We start from the raw sequence: 24006 nt of genomic DNA on the forward strand, positions 1-24006 counted from the left end.
ATTAGAGAGTCAGAGTGGCCAACTATCTGCAGAGCCAAAAGAGATGGGGAGATATTGAACAGTTTCTTTTCTTCGGTATTCACCAATTTACTAGAATGTTGCCTGGGTTTCAGCAACTAAGTTACAGAGAAAGGTTGAACAAGTTAGGGCTTTATGCTTTGGAGCGCAGAAGGTTAAGGGGGGACTTGATAGAGGTTTTTTAAATGATGAGAGGGATAGACAGAGTTGACGTGGAAAAGCTTTTCCCACTGAGAGTAGGGAAGTTCAAACAAGGGGACATGATTTGAGAATTAAGGGACTGAAGTTTAGGGGTAACATGAGGGGGAACTTCTTTACTCAGAGAGTGGTAGCTGTGTGGAATGAGCTTCCAGTGAAGGTGGTGGAGGCAGGTTAGTTTTTATCATTTAAAAATAAATTGGATAGTTATATGGATGGGAAAGGAATGGAGGGTTATGGTCTGAGCACAGGTATATGGGATTAGGGGAGATTATGTGTTCGGCGCGGACTAGAAGGGTCGAGATGGCCTGTTTCCGTGCTGTAATTGTTATATGGTTATATGGTTATAAACTACCTGAAACACTAACAGAATCAACTATTACGCTTATTCCAAAAAAAGATAAAGATTTAGAAGAACCGGGCTCGTACAGAGCTATATCACTTTTAAATACAGATCAGAAAATTTTAGCAAAGATTTTAGCAAGAAGATTAAGCAAATATATTAGTAAATTGATAAACCCTGATCAAACAGGGTTTATACCTAAAAGATACTCATTTAATAATCTGAGACGCCTGTTTAATATAATGTACTCGCATAAAGTAGAGGAAGAAGATATATCAATTATTTCTTTGGATGCAGAGAAAGCATTTGATCAGGTAGAGTGGCAATACTTATATAAGTATTGATGTCAACAAAATAGGATGTCAACAAAATAGAGAGAGTACAGAGGAGATTTACTAGAATGTTGCCTGGGTTTCAGCAACTAAGTTACAGAGAAAGGTTGAACAAGTTAGGGCTTTATTCTTTGGAGCGCAGAAGGTTAAGGGGGGACTTGATAGAGGTTTTTAAAATGATGAGAGGGATAGACAGAGTTGACGTGGAAAAGCTTTTCCCACTGAGAGTAGGGATGATTCAAACAAGGGGACATGACTTGAGAATTAAGGGACTGAAGTTTAGGGGTAACATGAGGGGGAACTTCTTTACTCAGAGAGTGGTAGCTGTGTGGAATGAGCTTCCAGTGAAGGTGGTGGAGGCAGGTTCATTTTTATCATTTAAAAATAAATTGGATAGTTATATGGATGGGAAAGGAATGGAGGGTTATGGTCTGAGCGCAGGTATATGGGACTAGGGGAGATTATGTGTTCGGCGCGGACTAGAAGGGTCGAGATGGCCTGTTTCCGTGCTGTCATTGTTATATGGTTTATATGGTTATAAAGTACCCTGTACTACAAAAATTTAACATGGGAGAGAATTTTATAACATGGGTAAAATTATTATATGATAAACCAATGGCAAGAATTTTAACTAATAACATGTTATCTCAAAAATTTCAACTATCAAGGGGTAATAGGCAGGGATGTGCACTATCACCCCTGCTATTTGCCCTTATGATAGAACCCCTGGCTGAAAGTATAAGAATTCATCCGAATATTCAGGGCTATAATACCAGGGACTCAAAGAATAAAATCTCATTATATGCAGACGATATACTTTTATATATTACAAAGTCACAAACGAGCATATCAAATTTATTAAACTTAATAGAGGAATTTGGGTCTTTTTCTGGATATAGAATAAACTGGAATAAAAGTGAAATCATGGCATTAAAACCTCAAGAACCTACACACTTACTGAAGTTCCCCTTTAAAATCGCAACAGAAAAATTTAAATATTTGGGTATTCAGATTACTAGAAAATATAAAGCATTATTCAATGCTAATTTCATACCTTTATTAAATAAACTTAATACGTTGATCACATTTTGGAAAACACTTCCCTTATCATTATTAGGTAGAATAAATGCAATAAAAATGATCTTCCTACCACAATTACTATACCTATTTCAATCTATTTAAAAAAAATTAGACTCTAATATTACTAATTATATTTGGGACTATAGATCACATAGAATCACAAAAAAACACTTATGTAAACCAAGAGAGGTCGGGGGACTTTCACTTCCGAATTTTATGTATTATTACTGGGCAGTGCATATTAAGAATATGATTTATTGGTTGGATAGTTCTACCCAACAGACAGAATGGATAAAAATGGAGAAGGAGGATTGCCATCCTTGTAATATAGGAACGATCCTCTTCTCCCCAAAAAAACTGAATAACACAATATATAAGAAGAACCCAATTATATATGGTACAATAAGAATTTGGAAACAAATAAAATTATCTTTAAAATTAAGAAATCTATCACTGTTAATGCCAATAGTGAATAACCCTTTATTTAAACCATCTCTTATTGATAAGACATATAACCAATGGGAAAGTCTCGGAATTAGAAGGATCGGGGATATGTACGAAATGGGAAACCTACTATCATTCCAACAACTACAATTAAAATTTAAATTGAAAAACAACCAATATTTTAAATATCTTCAGATTTGTGATTTCGTGAAAAAATATATACAAGGATATCAAAAAGTAACTCCTGATTTATTGGAAGAAGCAATGAATATTGAAGCTGACTCACAAAAATTAATATCATATTTATATAATAGTATTCTAAATATAGACCTACCATCGACAGAGGTACTTAGAGAAGAGTGGGAACGGGAACTAATGATAAAAATTACGAAGGTTAAATGGGAAAAATACCTTATATATATTCACAAATGTTCAATTAATGTAAGACATAATCTAATGCAATTTAAAATTGTACATAGATTATATTATTCAAAAACAAGATTGAACAAATTTTATCCAAATATATCCGCCACTTGTGATAAATGTCTAGCCCAAAAGGCAACTATAACACACTCCTTAGTTTCCTGCATAAAACTTTATAGATTTTGGAATGATATTTTTGAAATATTTACAAAATTATTCAAGACAAGAATGGAACCTAATACTGAAATGATTATATTTGGCGTAATGGAAGATGGGAATAAATTGAACACATCTCAAATCTATTCCTTAACTATGGTTTAATAATAGCAAAAAAATTAATTCTTAAATTTTGGAAGGGTACATCAATACCAACGCTTAAAATGTGGATTGCAAGTATGTTGGACACCGCTCATCTTGAGGAAATGCGATTCCTCCTAATGGATAAATCAGACCAATTCATAACGAGTTGGTCTCCATTCGTCGTTTTTTTGGAATCATATGGTGCAACACAATTGTAAAAAATAACTTTCAGGACTGGACGAGGGTTGGTCAAGATTATAAATAATGATCTCCTTTTCTTTTTTATTTTATTTTATTTTCTCTATTCTCTCTCTCAACTTTCTTCATTTACTCGTTTTCTTTTTTCACACACTATATATTTCACATCTTTCTATCCTTTACTATCTAACTTCTTTTTCTTATTCTAATCTTTTTTCAGTGTAATAAAAAAAAGAAAAGAAGTTGTACATAAAATGTATTATGAAAATATATATTAGGCATTTTGGTGCCTAATTTTACTTACTTCTAATAAAATAAAATATTTTAAAAAAAAAGAAATTGATAGATGTTTAGATCTAGTACAGGTGCATAATCTTTTATCCGAAATTCCGGAAACCGAAAAGCTCCAAAAATCGGACATTTTCGGTCCTGGAAAAAAGGGAGGGTATATTGCCCGGGAGAGTAGGAATCCCTAGACCTAGTACAGTTAGCGTCCACCGAGGGTCGCCCGGAGAGGTTCCGCGGTCACCTCTCCGGGTGACCCTCGGTGGACGCTCACTGAACTAGGTCTAGAGATTCACAAAAATGCTGGAGCAACTCCGTGGCTGCAGCAGCATCTATGGAGCGAAGGAAATAGGTAACGCTTCAGGCCGAAACCCTTCCTCAGACTGCCCTATCAGTCCCCCCTATCAGTCTGAGGAAGGTTTCGGCAAAGGGAGGGGAGAGAAGGGAAAAGGGAGAGTAAGGATCTGCCAGACATGCTGTGTGTGTGTGTGTGTGTGTGTGTGTGTTTGTGTGTGTGTGTGTGTGTTGTTTGGCGGAGTCTGAGGGGAGAAGGAGAGAAGGGAGGGAAGGAAGGGAAGTTAGGGAGGAAAGGGAGGGAGAGGTCCAGCGGCGGGAACGGATGCCTGGGTCCGGGCGTGAGCTGAGTTCGAGGTTTGTAAACGTTGCTGCAACCCCCGGCCCGGCCCTCCGTGTATTGTTCACTGCGTCTTCCTGGAGAGAGGGGGGACGGCGGGAGCCGGGGCTGTGTGCGTGAAGCACGGCGACTGGAGGGACGGGAAAGCTGCTCCGGGAGCGTGAGGGCACCTCCCCCTTCTCCATTCCCCCTCACACCCCCCTCCCCATCTACCCCTTTCTTCCCCCTCTACCTCTCTACTCTCTCTCGGCCCGCAGCGATCTGCCGGACATGCTGTGTTTGTGTGTGTGTTTGTTTGGCGGATTCTGAGGGGAGAAACGCCGGCACTAAGAGCGAGCGAACGCGCGGACAGAAGCAACGATCATAGGTCGGAATAGGTGACCAAAGATCTCTGTAGGTGACATTTCGGGTCGAGACCCCTCTTCTGACTGATTCAGGGGAAAGAGCAGCAAGAGCTATGGACGGTACTAAGGACAAGTGAATGGAAGATATGCCGATATCTCCCGTTTCCCTTTCCCTTGACTATCAGTCTGAAGAAGGGTCTCGACCCGAAATGTCTACCAACGCCGCTCTATGAACGTTGCTTTCGTCCGGCGCTTCTCCCCTCATGGCAGCTATTGAAAAAGTCGACCCGAAATATCACCTATTTCCTCCTATTATCACGTATTCCTCATCAGAGATGCAGCCTGATCTGCTGATTTACTCCAGCCTTTTGTGTCTGTCTTCGGTTTAATCAGCATCTGCAGTATGTGCCGTTTAAAAAGTATAAGGCATGTGCCGTTTAAAAAGGAAGTGATAAAAAAACATTTAACAACACCTAAACTGTTCCCCCGCAACGCTGCGAGAGGCATAACTGAAGTCGGGTCGGGGTTACTGAAATGACGGAGGTTTCGCTCCGGTGCGGACTACGCATCAGTTCATTGTATTTGGCAGGAGTGGACCATCTTGTGCGCTATAAGATCTTTGCTCCAATTGATTTGATTACTCTAGCGTGGGGCCCCCTTAGGTGCGGGGCCCAATTGGGAGAAATAGGTCCTATCGGCTAAAGGTCGGCCCTGACCGGGAAACTGCCGGGATCGAGGCGCAAACTCACGACCTTGCGGCCACGAGCCGAGCACTCTACCACTGAGCAACGTGTTAAAATCTACGCTAAAAACCTTCCGTTCGGAAAACCGAAACATCCCGAAATCAGAGAAGTGTCTGGTCCCAAGGCTTTCGATAAAAGGTTGTGCACCTGTAATTGAATTTTGTAATTAGCTACAATTAGGTAACTAATTAATTATATGCTTTAATTTCAAGTCATCTAAGTAAGATTGTTTCATATTTGTTTCAGAATGCTTCAATCTTTAATAACTGAACATTTCTTTTAGTTCTCTTAATTTTTAAGAAAGTTATGGCCATTTGACTGTCCTCGATCACAGCTTTTGTGTTAAGTCAATGGAAATGCAATAGAAAACAAGATGCTAATTTCCCAGTATGAAAATGGCCATATCTTTTTTAATACTGAAGATATGAAAGTGAATTAGGTGACAAATTAAACTTATTTTTATGCTTTATCTGATGGGATAAATTACTGACTTTATTTTTTAATCTCAAAATTTTGTAATATTGCTATTTAATGTGCTGTGTGTATTGTTGTTTTTCACTTATTATGGATGTATGGTAACTCAAATATCACTGCACCTTAATTGGCGCATGTGACAATAACTGTGAACTTGAAATTGAACATACATGCTTCCTAGGTTCAGTGGCAGGTATTGAAGGAAAACTGATGTTGCTATGCCTATGACATGCACAGTGACACGCAGCACAAACTCCCAGATGGCCTCAGCCTTTCCCCAGCTGAGCACAAGACCCGGCAGACCGAGCTGGCCCTTGCTTGGTGGCCTGGTGAACTGTGGCCTGGAAGGGGGAGCCTGCCGAACTGTCCCCTGCTCATCCCCCATGGACCAGAGACAGAGAGGATGGAGCCAGTGATGACGATGGACGTGAGGGGCGAGGAGCAAGGCTGGTAGGAGAGGAGAGGGAACGGAAGTCTGGCCTATCATGTCCTCAAGGCCAGCTGCTGTATTTGCACGTGAACAATAAAATAACAATTGAACCATTGAATATCCACCTTATAATCAGTTGGTAGTTGAACAACAGACATTGGGCTAGATACCTGCCCTGTTCTGTAGCCCTGGTGGTGTGGGATCTCAAATAAACAGTCCTCAATTTCACTTCATAACGCTTCAAGTTCCTGAGAGTAAATCAGCAACCTGTCTTGGAGTAGCCACAGCAAAGCAATGGCCAAGAAAGCACTCCAACACCTCTGCTTCCTTAGGAGGCTTAGGAAGTTCAGTATGTCCCCAACAACTCTCACCAAGTTTTACAGATGCGCTATAAAAAGCATTTTATCGGGATGCATCACAGCACGGTTTGTGAACAGCTCCATCTAAGACTGCAAGAAATAACAGGGAATTGTGGACATAGTCCAAACCATCACACAAACCAACCTCCCTTCCATTGTCTCCATCTACACTTCCACGCTTCCTCTGCAAGGCCACCAGCATAATCAAGGCCAAGTCTCACCCTAGACACTGCCTCTTCTCCCCTCTCCCATCAGGTGAAAGGTACATAAGTGTGAAAACACATACCTCCAGATTCAGGGTCAGTTTATTCCCTGCTGTTATCAGGCAACATAACCATCCTATCACCAACTGGACACCAACTGAGCTGACATCTACCTTATTGGAGATGCTCAAATTATCATTAATCGGCCTTTACTGGACTGTCATGTACTAAACCTTATTCCCTTTATCCTATATCTGTACACAGTGGACGGCTCAATTGTAATCATATGTAGTCTTTTTGCTGACTGGTTAGCATGCAACAAAAAGCTTTTCACTGTACCTTGGTACACCTGACAATAAACTTAACCAAAACTAAGCTTCTTACATATGTCACTGAGGTAGCATTTGGGTATAGTAGATAAGCAGTTAAGAAGGCTAATGTCTGTTGGCTTTTATTGCATGTGCATTTAAGTAGCAGGATAGAAAGAGGACAGGTTAAAGGATAGGAAATGTTTAGAGGAATATGGGCCAAACATGGGCAAATAGGACTAGCTTAGATGGGACACCTTGGTCGACATGCACTAGTAGAGCTGAAGGGCCTGTTTCTGTGCTGAGTGACTCTATAAATAGAAAAAGCACCCTGCTCCAAACCATCGCCTGTCCATCCCCCCCACAGATGCTGCAATGACCTGTTGAGTTCCTCCAAAACAGTGTTTTGTTGAAGGTCGCAGCATCTACAGTTTTTTGTGTCTGGAACTTTTTCTTCCCCGCTGTTATCAAGAAACTAAAATGGTTAGAACTGGTGAGCGGTCCTGAGATACTATTTGTCTCATTGTAGACCATCTGATTATCATTAATCGGACTTTATCATGCACTAAACATTATTTCCTTTATCATGTACGTGTGATAATAATCTAAACTCTACCCACCAGGTGGCAGTATACTCCATCAGCTGGAGGCTCAGATGGTGAAGCTTCCTGTGCATTGAGAGCTCCCACCACGTCCCTTGGACAAACTTGTTGCCATGTAACCAGTACCTTAGCAATGACACCTCACTGGGAGCATTGCAGATACATGTGGTTCTGTGCAGGACAAAATAACAGGAGTTCACTAACCATCAAACACTAATCGAATATTAATCCCTTTTATTTTAATTCTCCCCATATTATGACCAACTCCCCCCAGATTCTATCATTCACCAATCACTCAGGGTAATGTAAGAGGGCCATTAAATTACAAATCCACACATCTTTGGGATGCGGGAAGAAATCTGAGTTTCGAGTTTGGGTTTTGGGAAGTCTTTACCTGAGGGCAGCAAAATGGTGCAGTTGGTAGAGTTGCTGTGTCACAATGACGTCAGGTGCCGCCTGTGTGTAGTTTGCATGTTCTTCATATTACTGTGTAGGTTTCCTTCATTATCCCAATGACGTGCAGGTTTGTAGGTTAATTGGCCTCAGTAAATTGACCCTTAATGTGTAGAGAGTGAATGTGAAAGTGTAATAACATAGAACCAGTGTGAACAGATGATCAGTGTGGACTCGGTGGGCCAAAGGGCCTGTTTCCATGCTGTATCTTTCAATCAACTATCACTTACTCCAGATCTCATCACAGTCTTGGTCAAAACAGGAATCCGGGAGCTGAATTCCAGAGTGAAATTCTTAAATCCGACTTCCTCACCCATTCTCAAAGCTCCTCATGCTGATTGGATTTGAGGAACGTTTAAAACACAACAATATAATTTAGGTTCTTGAGATGTAAATAACTGCTCAACATTACATTGGGGATGAATAGACTGAGATGAACAATGATGCTTCCTCCCTGTCACTAATCCAGGTTTACTTTGGAAGAGAATGTTGTGTGCTTTGTGTGTGACAAAAAGCTGCCTCTCCAATAGCCCGGCACCAATTCAGTTGTTTGGTGCAACCAGTCATAGAGTCATAGAGCAGAGAAACGAGCACTTCAGCTCAATTCATCCATGTCGACCACGATACTTCATTCAAGCTAATCCCATTCACCCATGTTTGGCCTATATCCCTTTAAACCTTTCCTATCCATATTCCTGTCCAAGTGTTCCTATTATTGTATCTGCGACAACTACCTCCACTTACAGCTCATTTGGAGCCAACACCCTCAGCTCTGATTCACATACCCAGCAGTAACTGAATGTCTCAGTAAGGCTCTTTAAAGCAGACTTAGATCGGTGCTGAATGAGGAGGTTTCTCTTTATACAGATGGTCACCTATGACTTATGGACGAGAAAGAAATGGAGGGTTATGGTCTGAGTGCAGGTCGATGGGACTAGGGGAAAATAAGTGTTCGGCACGGACTTGAAGGGCCGAGATGGCCTGTTTTCCGTGCTGTAATTGTTATATGGTTATATGATTATATGTCTGACCTATTACTTTTACCGAGGAATTTTAGGTCTAGGTGAGTGTGGAAAGATTGGGTACAAAGGATGGGGAATTGTTTTGTGGATACAGATGTTGTATTGCAAAGCTCGTTAAGGGAAGATTCAAAGATGTCTTCAAAAGCACAGTTGATAGAATGAAGAGGAGGAAGCTGTTACCTGTGATTGATATGGAAACTATGAGGATCATAGCTATGGAAACTATGAGGATCAAAGAAGAGGAAGTACTGACACTTTTGAGAAATATAAAAGTGGATAAGTCTCCAGGTCCGGACAGGATATTCCCTAGGACATTGAGGGAAGTTAGTGTAGAAATAGCAGGGGCTATGGCAGAAATATTTCAAATGTCATTAGAAACGGGAATAGTGCCGGAGGATTGGCGTACTGCGCATGTTGTTCCATTGTTTAAAAAGGGGTCTAAGAGTAAACCTAGCAATTATAGACCTATTAGTTTGACGTCAGTGGTGGGCAAATTAATGGAAAGAATACTTAGAGATAATATATATAAGCATCTGGATAAACAGGGTCTGATTAGGAACAGTCAACATGGATTTGTGCCTGGAAGGTCATGGTTAACTAATCTTCTTGAATTTTTTGAAGATGTTACTCGGGAAATTGATGAGGGTAAAGCAGTGGATGTTGTGTATATGGACTTCAGTAAGGCCTTTGACAAGGTTCCTCATGGAAGGTTGGTTAAGAAGGTTCAATGGTTGGGTATTAATGGTGGAGTAGCAAGATGGATTCAACAGTGGCTGAATGGGAGATGCCAGAGAGTAATGGTGGATGGTTGTTTGTCAGGTTGGAGGCCAGTGACGAGTGGGGTGCCACAGGGATCTGTGTTGGGTCCACTGTTGTTTGTCATGTACATCAATGATCTGGACGATGGTGTGGTAAATTGGATTAGTAAGTATGCAGATGATACTAAGATAGGTGGGGTTGCGGGAAATGAAGAAGAGTTTCAAAGTCTACAGAGAGATTTATGCCAGTTGGAAGAGTGGGCTGAAAGATGGCAGATGGAGTTTAATGCTGATAAGTGTGAGGTGCTACATCTTGGCAGGACAAATCAAAATAGGACGTACATGGTAAATGGTAGGGAATTGAAGAATGTAGGGGAACAGAGGGATCTGGGAATAACTGTGCACAGTTCCATGAAAGTGGAATCTCATGTAGATAGGGTGGTAAAGAAAGCTTTTGGTGTGCTGGCCTTTATAAATCAGAGCATTGAGTATAGAAGTTGGGATGTAATGTTAAAAGTGTACAAGGCATTGGTGAGGCCAATTCTGGAGTATGGTGTACAATTTTGGTCGCCTAATTATAGGAAGGATGTCAACAAAATAGAGAGAGTACAGAGGAGATTTACTAGAATGTTGCCTGGGTTTCAGCAACCAAGTTACAGAGAAAGGTTGAACAAGTTAGGGCTTTATTCTTTGGAGCGCAGAAGGTTAAGGGGGGACTTGATAGAGGTTTTTAAAATGATGAGAGGGATAGACAGAGTTGACGTGGAAAAGCTTTTCCCACTGAGAGTAGGGAAGATTCAAACAAGGGGACATGACTTGAGAATTAAGGGACTGAAGTTTAGGGGTAACATGAGGGGGAACTTCTTTACTCAGAGAGTGGTAGCTGTGTGGAATGAGCTTCCAGTGAAGGTGGTGGAGGCAGGTTCGTTTTTATCATTTAAAAATAAATTGGATAGTTATATGGATGGGAAAGGAATGGAGGGTTATGGTCTGAGCGCAGGTATATGGGACTAGGGGAGACTATGTGTTCGGCACGGACTAGAGGGGTCGAGATGGCCTGTTTCCGTGCTGTAATTGTTATATGGTTATATGGTTATTGAGGGTTAGTTAGGAATTTGTGGCACCAGAGGTGAGATCGGTAATTTGCATGGAGTTGAATGGGGGTTTGAGGACACAGTTGCTTATGTTCTCTGAGAAATTGTGCTTGTTATGGTTGTGGTTGCCCTTTAATTTCCGAAAATATCCCTGTAACACTATCAAGCAAAGGGATCAGATGGAGACCAGATTGAATGAGAGCAGGACCAGGTTATAGGTCGACAGGGTTTGATGCAGGAGATTTCAAAAATAATTTCCGTGTAGTGCAGAACAAAAACCTTATCTCCCGACATTGAGAAGATCATGTTGGTTCTTTTGGGTAATTAGATCCTGTTTATATATATATATATATATACATATACATATACATATACATATATAATTTTTTTTAAGGAGATTAAGGTTCAGAACAAGTTCAGACTGATAGGATGTGAATACATTTTTGGCAGATGTCTATTCGGTTCATGTATTAAGTTCTCAGTCATCTTTAATCCAATCCCTATAATCATTGTTTCCTGCAATAAATATGTCTTTAATTGTACCAATTATTCATAATCATAAGGCCATAAGGAATAGGAGTAGAATTAGGCCATTCGGCCCATCAAGTCTACTCGGCCATTCAATCATGGCTAATTGATCTCTCCCTCCTAATTCCTGCCTACTCCCCATAACCTCTGACACCCGTACTAATAAAGATTTTTCAATCAAAATCATATTTACTACCAGAGTTGTCTTTGCATGGAGATTGCTTGATGGAGCAATATTTATGGCGCAGAGTAAAATAAATTCTATTTTGTACCCAGCCCATGCCATATCACCTATAGATGCTGAGGGAACTACCCATGATTTGGTAAATTCAGTAAAGTCCATTGTACCTGCATTTCCTGCCACCCTCTTGCGCCTTTGTCCAGTACCAAAGCCCTAAATCGGGTTTCAAAAAAGATGCTGGCTTCTCACTAGATGAAGTTCTGGTCAATAATTTGTGTAAGAAAGAACTGCAGATGCTGGTTTAAATCAATGGTAGACGCAAAATGCTGGAGTAACTCAGTGGAACAGACAGCATCTCTGGAGAGAAGGAATCGGTGATGTTTCAAATTGTGACCCTTCTTCTGACCGATGTCAGGCTGAAGAAGGATCTCGACCTGCAACGCCACTTCAGTTACTCCAGCATTTTGTGTCTACCTTCTGGTCAATAATTATCCTTAACCAAGTCTGCCCACTCCTGCAGTGATGCCTGCAATGTACAAACTGGCTGCTGGATTCCTGCTCTACTAAAGTGACTTAATTGGCCGGAAGAATCTTATGATATGGTGAGTGTTGAATAACGCACACAGAATCAAAAACCCTGCAAGTTAGGATGTTGTATTACAGTTATACAAGATGTTGGTGAGGCAATTGGAGTATTCTGTTCAGTTTTGGTCACCCTGTTATAGGAACGATGTTAAGCTGGAAAGAGTGCAAAGAAGATTTACAAGGATGTTGCCATGATTCAAGGATTGGAGAGGTTGGGCAGGCTAGGACTTTATTCCTTGCCCTATGGGATGATCTTGTAGAGGTGTATAAAGTCATGAAGGGAATAGATAGGGTGAATGTATACTTTTACCCAGAGTAGGGGAATGAAGAATTAGAGTTCTTCATCGTTTCATAGCTTCATAGACATAAGTTTAAAGTGAGAGGGGAAAGATTTCATAGCAATCTGAGTGGCACACTTTGGCACACTAAGAATGGTGTTATGGAAATGCCATCCAAAAGAGGTTGTTGAAAGTCAAAACATTGAAAAGATATTTGGACAGCCACATGTCCAAGGAGCTGATCATGGACTTTAGGAGGGCACATCATCCGAGGACGTACACTCCATTGAGGATAAATGGGGATCCTGTGGATAGGGTGAACTGTTTTAAATATCTGGGAGTCCACATCTCCGAGGATATGACATGGGCATCACACGCCTCAGCACTCGTGAGTAAGGCAAGGCAGCGCCTTTACCGCCTCAGGCAATTGAGGAAATTCAGAGTGTCTCCAAGGATCCTCCAGTGCTTCTACGCAGCGGCGGTGGAAAACATCTTGTCCGGAAATATTACCATCTGGTTTGGGAATTGCTCTGCCAAGGACAAGAAGGCTCTGCATAGAGTAGTGCGTTCGGCCGAACACACTATGGGAACTTCACTCGCCCCCCTGCAGGAACTATACAACAGGAGGTGCAACTCCAGAGCAAAAAAAATCATGGGAGACCCCTTCCACCCCTGCAACGGACTGTTCCAGCTGCTACGGTCAGGCAAACGCCTCCGTTGCCATGCGGTGAGAACGGTGAGGTTGAGAAGGAGTTTCTTCCCAGAGGCCATTCGGACTGTAAACGCCAATCTCACCAGGGACTAACTCTACTGAACGTTTTTCCCTTCATTATTTATTATGTAAAAGAACAATCGTGACTAGGATGGAACTAGTGTACAGGTGATTGTGCATTGGCTCGGACTCAGTTGGACGAAGGCTCTGTTTCCGCGTTGCAACTCTGAACTAAACTAAACTAAACAGTAATTGAAGCTTGTCACCATAGACAGCCAAAGCACAAGAAACAACGGTGCCCTCTAACCTGTGCAAGTACTCGGAAGTAGTGATGGGCTCGTGGCCACAGAGCCTGAATAGATATGCTGCTCACCAACAGTCACAAACACTTTCTACCAGAATTCTGCCTGCATTAGAGGGTCTTAGCTGCAAGGAGAGATACTCTGGGTAAAAAAAACCTGTGCCTTCACCCAATCTATTCCTCACAAGATCTTGTGCACCTGTGTAACAGCACCCCTCAGCCTCCTGCGCTCCAAGTAAGAAATCCTAGCCTGCCCACCCTCTCCCTATAGTTCAGGCTCTCAAGTCCTGGTAACATTGTTGTAAATTTTCTCGGCACTCTTTTCATCTGATAAACATCCATCATATAGCAAAGTGAACAAAACGGAACACAATACTCCAAATGCAATCTCACCAACATCATGTACAACTGTACCACAACATCCCAACTTCTATATTCAATAGGTACACAAAAAAGCTGGAGAAACTCAGCGGGTGTTCTCACCTTCTGCAGTTCCTGCAGTTCCTTCTTAAACATTCTATATTCAATATCCTGACGGATGTGCGTCAATATACTGAAAGCCTTCTTAACCCCCGTGTGGTCACACATTATGTGTGATGCTACTGATAAGGATCTAGGTCCCTACATTCCATATCATTCTGCTCTGCAACACTCCCAGGGCTCTGCCATTCACTGTGAAGGCCCTGCCCAGGTTTAACTTCCCAAAATGCAAGACCTCAGACTTATATGCATTAAACTCCATTAATCTCAGCCCACTTGTTCAACTGATCGAGGTCCTGTTGTAATTTCTAATAACCTCTATGTTCTATGTTTTTGCTGCACCTGCTAGGGGATTTCTACTACCTCCCGTTCTATGCCTAATTCTTCACTGTGGTTTAGTTTAGTTTAGTTTTGAGATACAGCGTGGAAACAGGCCCTTCAGCCCACGAGTCAGCACCGACCAGCGATCTCCGCACATTAAGACTACCCTACACATACTAGGGACAATTTACACTTATACCAAGCCAAATAACCTATAAACCTGTACCTGTTTGTAATGTGGGAGGAAACAAAAGATCTCAAAGAAAACCCACGAGGTCACAGGGAGAATGTACAAATTCTGCACAGACAGCACCCATAGTCAGGATCGAACCTGGGTCACCGGCGCTGTGTGGCAGCAGCTCTACCGCTGCGCCACTATGCCACCGTGGTTATAAATATTGAGAATAACTGATAAGTCATTGTACATTGTTGATGCCACAGCTAATGTGTCGGTAAAGCTGCAGCAAGTAAGAATGTCATTGTTCCGGTTCACATCCGTTCCATTTGTCAATGAAACACTCTTAACTAGAAACAATTAGTTTATCCAAAACATAAAATGCTGGAAGAACTCAGTGGGTTAGGAAGCACCTTTGATGAGAAGGGACAGACAACATTTCGGGCTGAGTCGCACTTCAGACTGTGTGGAGTAGTGAGGAGAAAGCAGGAAAGGTCAAGCTTGGTGGGAAAGGGTTAACAGAAGGTGAGAACAAACAAGCTGTGGAAAGTAGCTGAAGAAAAGCAGATTCACACAAGCTGAAGCAGAAGTGGAGGAGGGGAGGTGTAAATAGGGGGACAGGAGCTGTGACCTCAGGGCCCCAGGAAGGGAGGAAAAGGATGGGGTTGAGGGGAGGGAGAGTGGGAAAGGGCAGAAGGTTGGTGTTGAGAGAAGGTAGGTAAGGGGGAGGAGAGAATGGGTTTGTTGATAGAGGGGGAGGAGCAGGAGAGGACAGAGAAGGCTGGTGTTGAGAGGGATATGGGGAGAGGAGGGGATTGGTGTTGGAGGAGGAAGAGGGGGAAGGTGAGGAAGTTGGTGTTAAGAGGAGGGTATGGAGAGGGGGTGGGTGTTCAGTGGGAGAGAGGGGAAGTAAGAGGGGTCACTATTGTGAGGAGGGGTGAGGGAGAGGAAGAGGTGACCTGCAGAGAATGCTTGAAAACCGTCTTTTCCTCAAATGTGTTGCTTGCTCTCAGTTTGCTGGAGAAATGATCTCAACTGGAGCGGGGGTCAAGCATCAAACTCCATCGGTTTAGATCACTGTATACGCAAGGTTGCCCTCAGGGATAATATTTGGACCGGCCAGTGATTGGCAGCAAGCAGTTTCCTGCAATGGTGATTTTCAAACTGGAGTCTTGGGACTAAATTAAATGTTCTTGCACATTTGGATTTGGCATTGAGTTGCTGGGGCAGTCAGCTGATCGAGCTTGGCCAGCCTCTGGAACTCTGAAGGGTCGTGGTGGAGATGGAGTGACTTGCACTGTAATATTTGAATGTCATGGAGATTAAGTCAGAGTCTGCATCCAAAATCAGACGGACATCAGTCTCTGTCGGTTATGGAGGGAATCCCGTTGCAGCAACATTTTACTCTTTACCCCACTGCCCCTGATTCCTCACAATCATCCCTGGGTCCTGGCCACTGGGCTCAGCCTGGCCAATGCCAGCAACCACCTCACTCAACTGACCATTTATTGCACCACAGCCACCAACATGTGTTTCGTCAAGAAAACTGGAGATGGTCTCACACCTGCAGCATATCGTCAACCTGAGCCTGAGCCTGGAGAGGGTTCATGTGATGTGGAAGATGTACTGCCCGGACCCTGTATAAAAGAGGACGTATCCCAGCTCCTCCAATGACCCCAGACCAGTGGTGCTGACCTCACCCATCATGAAGTCCCTGGAGATGCTGGTCCTCAGTCACCTGCGACCCCTGGTGAAACCCTACCTTAACCCCCCGCAGTTCACTTAACAAACAAAGGTGGGGGTGGAGGAGGCCATCATCCACCTGGTCCATCGTTCCTATGCTCACCTGGATAGGCCAGAAAGCACTGCGAGAACCATGTTTTTTTTTGCTTCTCTCGTGCTTTTAAACAACGTCTGGCCTGCAGTTGCCCACCCCCCCCTCCCCCCCCCCCCCCCCCACACACACATTATTTGCACATCATCAATCCTGGACTTTCCACTCGTCACTTAAATTTCATGTTTCATGTATCTTGTGTTTCAGGACTGTTGGCAGACCAATCCCCCCTCCCCCCCCCTCCGGGATAGATAAAGTTATATCATATCGCATTATCTGGCAACAGTTTTCAGCTTTTGTCCAGTGAACTTGGCATATGTGTCCACTCGACAAGGAGCATAACCCACATGGGTAGCTTACAACCCATCGGTATCTTCATTGAATTTTCCAATTACAATTAATATCTCCTTACGGTCTCTCTCTGTCCTGTTCTCCCTCCCGGCACTGTTGCGTACCTATTTCTCCCATTATCTCTCACCCTACCACAAAGGGCTATATTATTATTTGTTATTTGCTCTGTGTTTGTTATCTATTGAACTTTATATTTTCCCGTTATATACAATGTTTACATATTCACATATTCTGTTGTGCTGCAGCAAGTAAGAATTTAATTGTCCCGTCCGGGACATATGACAATAAAAACACTCTTGAATCTTCACTCTGCTCCTTACCCCTCCTTTGAAGACTCGTCTCCCATCCCTGACTATCCTATTGCCATTTCATTCCATCTTTCCCCCACCCGTCTCCTTCCCCCACACAATTCACTCCTGTTCCCTTCTTATCTGACAGGCTTTTTGTCTCCTTTTCATCTCTATCATCTGCCAATCACCCCACCACCACATACATCCACATCACTTGCCAGGCCCCACGCCCATCCATCTTTTCCAACTTTCTCCCCACTACTCCATCACTTTGAAAGGTGATGACCTAAAATGACAGCGGAAATTGGAGGAACAGCACCTCATATTCCGTCTGGGGTCCTTGCGCCCCTATGGCATCAACATTGAATTCCCCCAATTTGGCTAGCCTGTGCTGTCCCCTCCCCTTCCTTCACCCTCTAGCTGTCTCCTCCCACCCTCCCATCCGCCCGCCCTCGGGCTCCTCCTCTTCCCCTTTTTCCTTCTTTCTTTCCCCACCCCCCATCAGTCTGAAGAAGGGTTTCGGCCCGAAACGTCGCCTATTTCCTTCGCTCCATAGATGCTGCTGCACCCGCTGAGTTCCTCCAGCAATTTTGTGGACCTAAAATGTCATCTGTCCAATCCCTCCACAGATGCTGCCTGACCCATTGATTTGCTCCAGCACTTTGACTTCTGTATTTGATCAATCAATCACCCTTTCACATTAGTTCTATATTATCCCATTTTCTCATACACCTTATATACTCGTGGCAATTTACAGAGGCTAATTAACAAGTCTTTGGGCTGTGGGAGGAAACTGGAATACCTGGAGTAAACTCAACTTAACTTTGCTATAGCAGGGTTTTAAAAACTCAACATAATTCAAATGCAATAATCTGTAAATTATTAAATCTATAGACATTTTCATCAATTGGGATCAAACCTGCTGAAGCCGCTTCCCATGGTCATAGAACATAGACCATGTCTGCACGATGCATATTCCTGTATTCCCTGCACAACCATGAGCCTATCTAAACCCTCTTAAACACCACAATTGCATCTACCTCCAGCACCAGCCCTGGCAGCAACGTTCCAGACACCCAACACACTGTTAAACAACTTGTCCCGCGCATCTTCTTTAAACTTCTCTATAAACTATTGCCCGCTCACATTAAAACTATCTACACAAAAAGCTGGAGCAACTCAGTGGAACAGGCAGCATCTCCGGGGGGAAGGATTGGGTGACGTTTCGGGTCGAGACCTTTCTTCAGTTTGTTTAGGGGTAAGGGAATGAGAGATATAGACTATGATGTAGAGATAAAGAACAATGAATGAAATATATGCAAAAAACTAACAGTAATAAAGAAAACAGGCCATTGTTAGCTGTTTGTTGGGTGAAAAACAAAAAGCTGGTGCGACGGGTGGGGGAAGGATAGAACGAAATGGAATGCCAGGATTACTTGGTTAGATAAATCAATATTCATACCACTGGGCTGTAAGCTGCCCAAGCGAAATATGAGATTTGCGTTTAGCCTCACTCTGTCAATGGAGGAGACCTTGGACAGAAAGGTCTGTGTGGGAATGGGAAGGAGAAATAAAGTGTTTAGCAACCGGGAGATCAGACCTTAAAACTATGCCCTCTCGGCTTAGGCATTTCCACCCTAGGAAAAGGTTCTGATTGTCTACCCTATCTTTGCCTCTCGTCGTTTTATACAGCCATAATGATCATGCAGAGTCTGCAAAAGCAAGCCCCTGACAGTCTGAAGAAGGGTCTCGACCCGAAACATTCCCCATTCCTTCTCTCCATAGATGCTGTCTGGCCCGCTAACTCCAGCTTTTTGTGTCTATCTTCGGCGAAAGCAGAGGCGACACAGCAGCGGAACATGTGGGGCTCACTCACGCCTTCACTAATGGTCTTCGAACAGCGCGCACCTTTTCAAACTAATATTTTTTAAGAAGTTCCACCCACACACTACCTGAGGAGCGCATCATGTACTAGCTTTTCCCCACGTACTATTGAGTCACAATTGCCTTGTATTCAGGAATGAGCTTCCACAGATCAAGGCGATCACAACATTGCAGGGAGAACAGTTTCACGGTGCGCTGACCGCTACAACTGCCAGCAAGCCGTGGGCTTCTTGGAGATTCCCACCACTGTGCGAGTGAAACCACAACTTTTTCACCAGCTGCTCGGGCAGCTTGTGAAAACGTTCACTCGCTCGGGAGAGAGTGCGGAAAATGGAATGTGCAGAAACGGAGTTACCCTGAGATGGGGCAGAGAGAGAGGAAAAGTCACCACGATGAATAAAGATTAAATCAAAGATAGATGTAGAGATATAGATAAGGTGGTGGTGACAGGGAAAGAGACTTGGAATAACAACCACAAAACACTGGGAGAGTCAATTAAAAATGTAAAGGAAGGTCCCAATCGGAAAGGTCCCGACCCGTTCATTCCCTCCACATATGCTACTCGATCCAGCACTTTGTGTTAGCCACAAGTCTAATTACCCGGTCTGAACATTATTTAAGAGGTAAGAGAAGCAGGCTCATACGAAGCTTTTCAAAAAGGGGGGTGGCATGACAGGATTTGCGTAACCAGAGTTGGTTTACAGGGCAAGGCCAACGAATGCCCTTGCATTAGTAGAGGTAGTGGTAAATGGCAATATACATTCAGGAGCACCTGGTCCGTTGTTTTGCACAATCCGCAGGCATTGCCACTTTCATATTACTCCACATCTTGTATGTGTACGTGCCAAATAGACTTGACTTACCTTGACTTGACAACAAGCGATTTCCTGTTGTTGGGGGGCAGTGTTAGCTGTGAGGAGGTTGCTAGGAGGCTGCAAGGTGACTTGGATAGGCTGGGTGAGTGGGCAAATGCATGGCAGATGCAGTAGAATGTGGATAAATGAGAGGTTATCCACTTTGGTGACAAAAACAGAAAAGCAGACTATTATCTAAACGGTGGCCGATTAGGAAAAGGGGAGATGCAACGAGACCTGGTATCATGGTACACCAGTCATTGAAAGTAGGCATGCAGGTGCAGCAGGCAGTGAAGAAAGCGAATGGTATGTTAGCATTCATAGCAAAAGGATTTGAGTATAGAAGCAGGGAGGTTCTACTGCAGTTCCACAGGGTGTTGGTGAGACCACAGCTGTAGTATCGCGTACTGTTTTGGTCTCCAAATCTGAGGAAGGACATTATTGCCATAGACGGAGTGCAGAAAAGGTTCAGCAGACTGATTCCTGGGATGTCAGGATTTTCATATGAAAAAAGACTGGATAGGCTCGGCTTGTACTCACTAGAATTTAGGAGATTGAGGGGGGATCTTATAGAAACGCACAACATTCTTAAAGGGTTGGACAGGCTAGATGCAGGAAGATTGTTCCCGATGTTGGGGAAGTCCAGGACAAAGGAGTTACAGCTTAAGGATAGAGGGGAAATCCTTTAGGACCGAGATGAGAAAAACATTTTTCACACAGAGAGTGGTGAATCTCTGGAACTCTCGGCCACAGAGGGTAGTTGAGGCCAGTTCATTGACTATATTTAAGAGGGAGTTAGATGTGGCCCTTGTGGCTAAAGGGATCAGGGGATATGGAGAGAAGTCAGGTACGGGATACTGAGTTGGGTGATCAGCGATGATCATAATGAATGGCGGTGCAGGCTCGAAGGGCCGAATGGCCTACTCCTGCACCTATTTTCTATGTTTCTATGTAGGCAAAAGACGCCATCCATATGATCGCTATATACAAGCCAGCTCGTAAACAGTCAGGGTTAAATCTTCGCCAGCATCCATTCTTATAGAAGGCACAATATTTGTTTGTTGGACCCAGTTTAAAGTGATTTTGTATGAGGTACAGCTTCTGAGCATCTGAGAGGTTGGCAATAGCTTTACCAGCTTCTTCTTTGGTTGTGGTAGAATTAAGGAGAACTAGACCAAGTGCAGACCCGTTGGGTCTGCTCCCCCAATGTGCGGTTGCAGGGTGGGGCGTAATACACATTAACCACTCCCATACACGGGGGGGGGGCAGAGAGACTGGAGGGGGAGAGAGAGAGGAGGGGAGAGAGAGAGACAGGAGGGGGGGGGGAGTGACAGGAGAGGGGAGAGAACAGGAGGGGGGGGAGAGAGACAGGAGGGGGGAGAGAGAGACAGGAGGGGGGAGAGAGAGACAGGAGGGGGAGAGAGAGACAGGAGGGGGGAGAGAGAGACAGGAGGGGGGATAGAGAGACAGAAGGGGGGAGAGAGAGACAGGAGGGGGGAGAGAGAGACAGGAGGGGGGGAGAGAGAGACAGGAGGGGGGAGAGAGAGAGACGAGGAGGGGACGGAGAGAGAGAGATAGAGAGACAGGAGGGGGGAGAAGAGAGACAGGAGGGGGGGAGAGAGAGGACAGGAGGGGGGAGAGCGAGACAGGAGGGGGGGAGAGTGCCAGGGGGGTAGAGGGAGAGGTGACAGGGGGGGGCGAGGACAGGAGGGGGGGAGAGGAGCGGAGGACAGGAGGCAGAGGGGAGAGAGAGTAGAGAGGAGGGGGAGAGAGAGAGACAGGAGGAGGGGAGGAGCGAGCGGACAGGAGGAGGGGAGAGAGAGACAGGAGGAAGGGGGAGAGAGAGTCAGGAGGAGGGGGGAGAGCGAGACAGGAGTGGGGGTGAGGAGCGAGACAGGGCGGTGGGGGGTTAGGGGTTATGAGCGAGACGGAGGCGGGTGGAAGAGCGAGACAGGAGGGGGGGAGAGAGAGATAGGAGGGAGGGGTGAGAGCGAGACAGGAGGAGGGCGGAGAGAGGAGAGACAGGGGGAGGGGGCGAGAGACGAGACAGGAGGAGGAGGAGGAGAAGAGAGACAGGAGGAGGGGGAGAGGAGAGCCAGGAAGGGGATGAGAGAGAGACAGCGAGGGGAGAGGAGAGAGACAGGAGGAGGGGGAGTAGAGAGGACAGGAGGAGGGGAGAGAGAGCGACAGGAGGAGGGGTGAGAGAGAGATAGGAGGACGGGGGGAGAGCTGAACAGGCGGATGGGGGAGAGAGGAGAGACAGGGGAGGGGGAGAGAGAGACACTGAGGGCGGAGAGAGGGAGGACAGGAGGAGGGGGAGGAGACAGGAGGGGGGGGAGAGAGAGAGACAGGGGGAGGGGAGAGAGAGACAGGAGGGGGAGAGAGATAGGAGGGGGAGAGAGAGACAGGAGGAGGGGGAGAGAGACAGGAGGAGGGGGAGAGAGAGAGACAGGGGGAGGGGGAGAGAGAGACAAGAGGGGGAGAGAGAGACAGGAGGAGGGGGGAGAGAGACAGGAGGAGGGGGAGAGAGAGAGACAGGGGGAGGGGGAGAGAGAGACAGGAGGGGGAGAGAGATAGGAGGGGGAGAGAGAGACAGGAGGAGGGGGAGAGAGACAGGAGGGGGAGAGAGAAACAGGAGCAACCATGTTCTACCATCGGGCGGGGACCGAATTTGCGAGTTTAGAAGAGTTTGCACTCAAATCAAACTCGCAGCATGGTGAACACATGGTCCTAGGAGGTCTCTGTAACTCTCCTTCATGCTCGAGAGAAGTTCGAGCAAGAATTTCATTGTCCTATCTGGGACACATGACAATAAACTTTCTTGAATCTTGATTAGATTATAGCTATTGACTCTTCCCGAACCCAATCACAAAATTCACCGTTACATTTTTTCAACAGAAAGTTCTAGCAGGAAGAGTTTACAAAAAAATAGAAACATTTCTCCAGGTACTATAAACAATTTGAACAAGGCTTCATACTTCACAAGATAACAGCACAAACACTCTGCAAAATAATTAACAGTACTTTACAACCTCCCCCCCCCCCTACATCTAACAATGCATATGCAACACCTCTTAGCTCTTCTACAAAACCCTCATACATATAAACAAAAGGAATTATCCTCAACTTCCATCAAGAATCCAGACTACTTGCAACCTTTCACAGAAAGTGGACAAACAGGTTTCTCCATTTCGTGACATATTTTATTTGGCCAATATTATCATTAACAGAACTTATGACATCGGATGTATTCAAAAAATATTTTACTGATAGGCTGCATATATGTGAGGTTTTCACAATTCTTGTAAGAACTCACGACAGATTCATAAAACGTTTGTTTTCCACAAAAAATAATAGCTCTAAAACCTACCTCAATTTTATAATCTCATTAGAGATATTCCCCCTTTCCCTCTCCCTTCCCCCATCTCTCTCCCCCGTCCCTTCCCCTCCCCTCTCTCGCTCTTTCTGGCGGGGGTGGGGGGGTGCGAAGATGGTGGAGCGAGCCTATCGGGCGTCGGCGTGGATGGGGGGGGGTGTGGCGGGGCTGAGCAGGGGGTGGGTGGGGGTTGCGTGGTATGAGCGGGGGGGTGGCGGGGATGAGCGGCGGGGACGGCGTGGTTGGCGGGGGGGATCCGCGTGGATGAGGGGGGATGGCAGGGATGAGCGGGTATGGGTGGGATCGGCGTGAATGAGCGGGGAGGGGGTGGCGGGGATGAGGTGGGGTGACGGGGATGAGCGGGTTGGGTGGGATCGGCGTGAATGAGCAGGGAGGGGGTGCGGGGATGAGCGGGGGCGGTGGCGGGGATGAGCGGGGGGGGTGGCGGGGATGAGCGGGTATTGGCGGGGATGAGGAGAGATCGGCGGGGATGAGCGGGGGGGTGGCGGGGATGAGCAGGATGGGGGGGATCGGCGGGGATGAGTGGGGGGGTGGCGGGGATGAGCGGGGGGGATTGCGGGGCTACGTGAGGATGCTGTTCATAGACTACGGTTCAGCCTTCAACACGATAGTCCCCACCAGACTGGCCGGGAAGCTAATGGAATTGGGGCTCAACACCTCACTGGGTGCCTGGGTCCTGGACTTTCCGAGGATATGACATGGGCAACACACGCCTCAGCACTCGTGAGTAAGGCAAGGCAGCGCCTTTACCACCTCAGGCAATTGAGGAAATTCAGAGTGTCTCCGAGGA

Source organism: Amblyraja radiata, chromosome 35 (assembly GCF_010909765.2).
Source record: "Amblyraja radiata isolate CabotCenter1 chromosome 35, sAmbRad1.1.pri, whole genome shotgun sequence".
NCBI classification, from domain to species: domain Eukaryota; kingdom Metazoa; phylum Chordata; class Chondrichthyes; order Rajiformes; family Rajidae; genus Amblyraja; species Amblyraja radiata.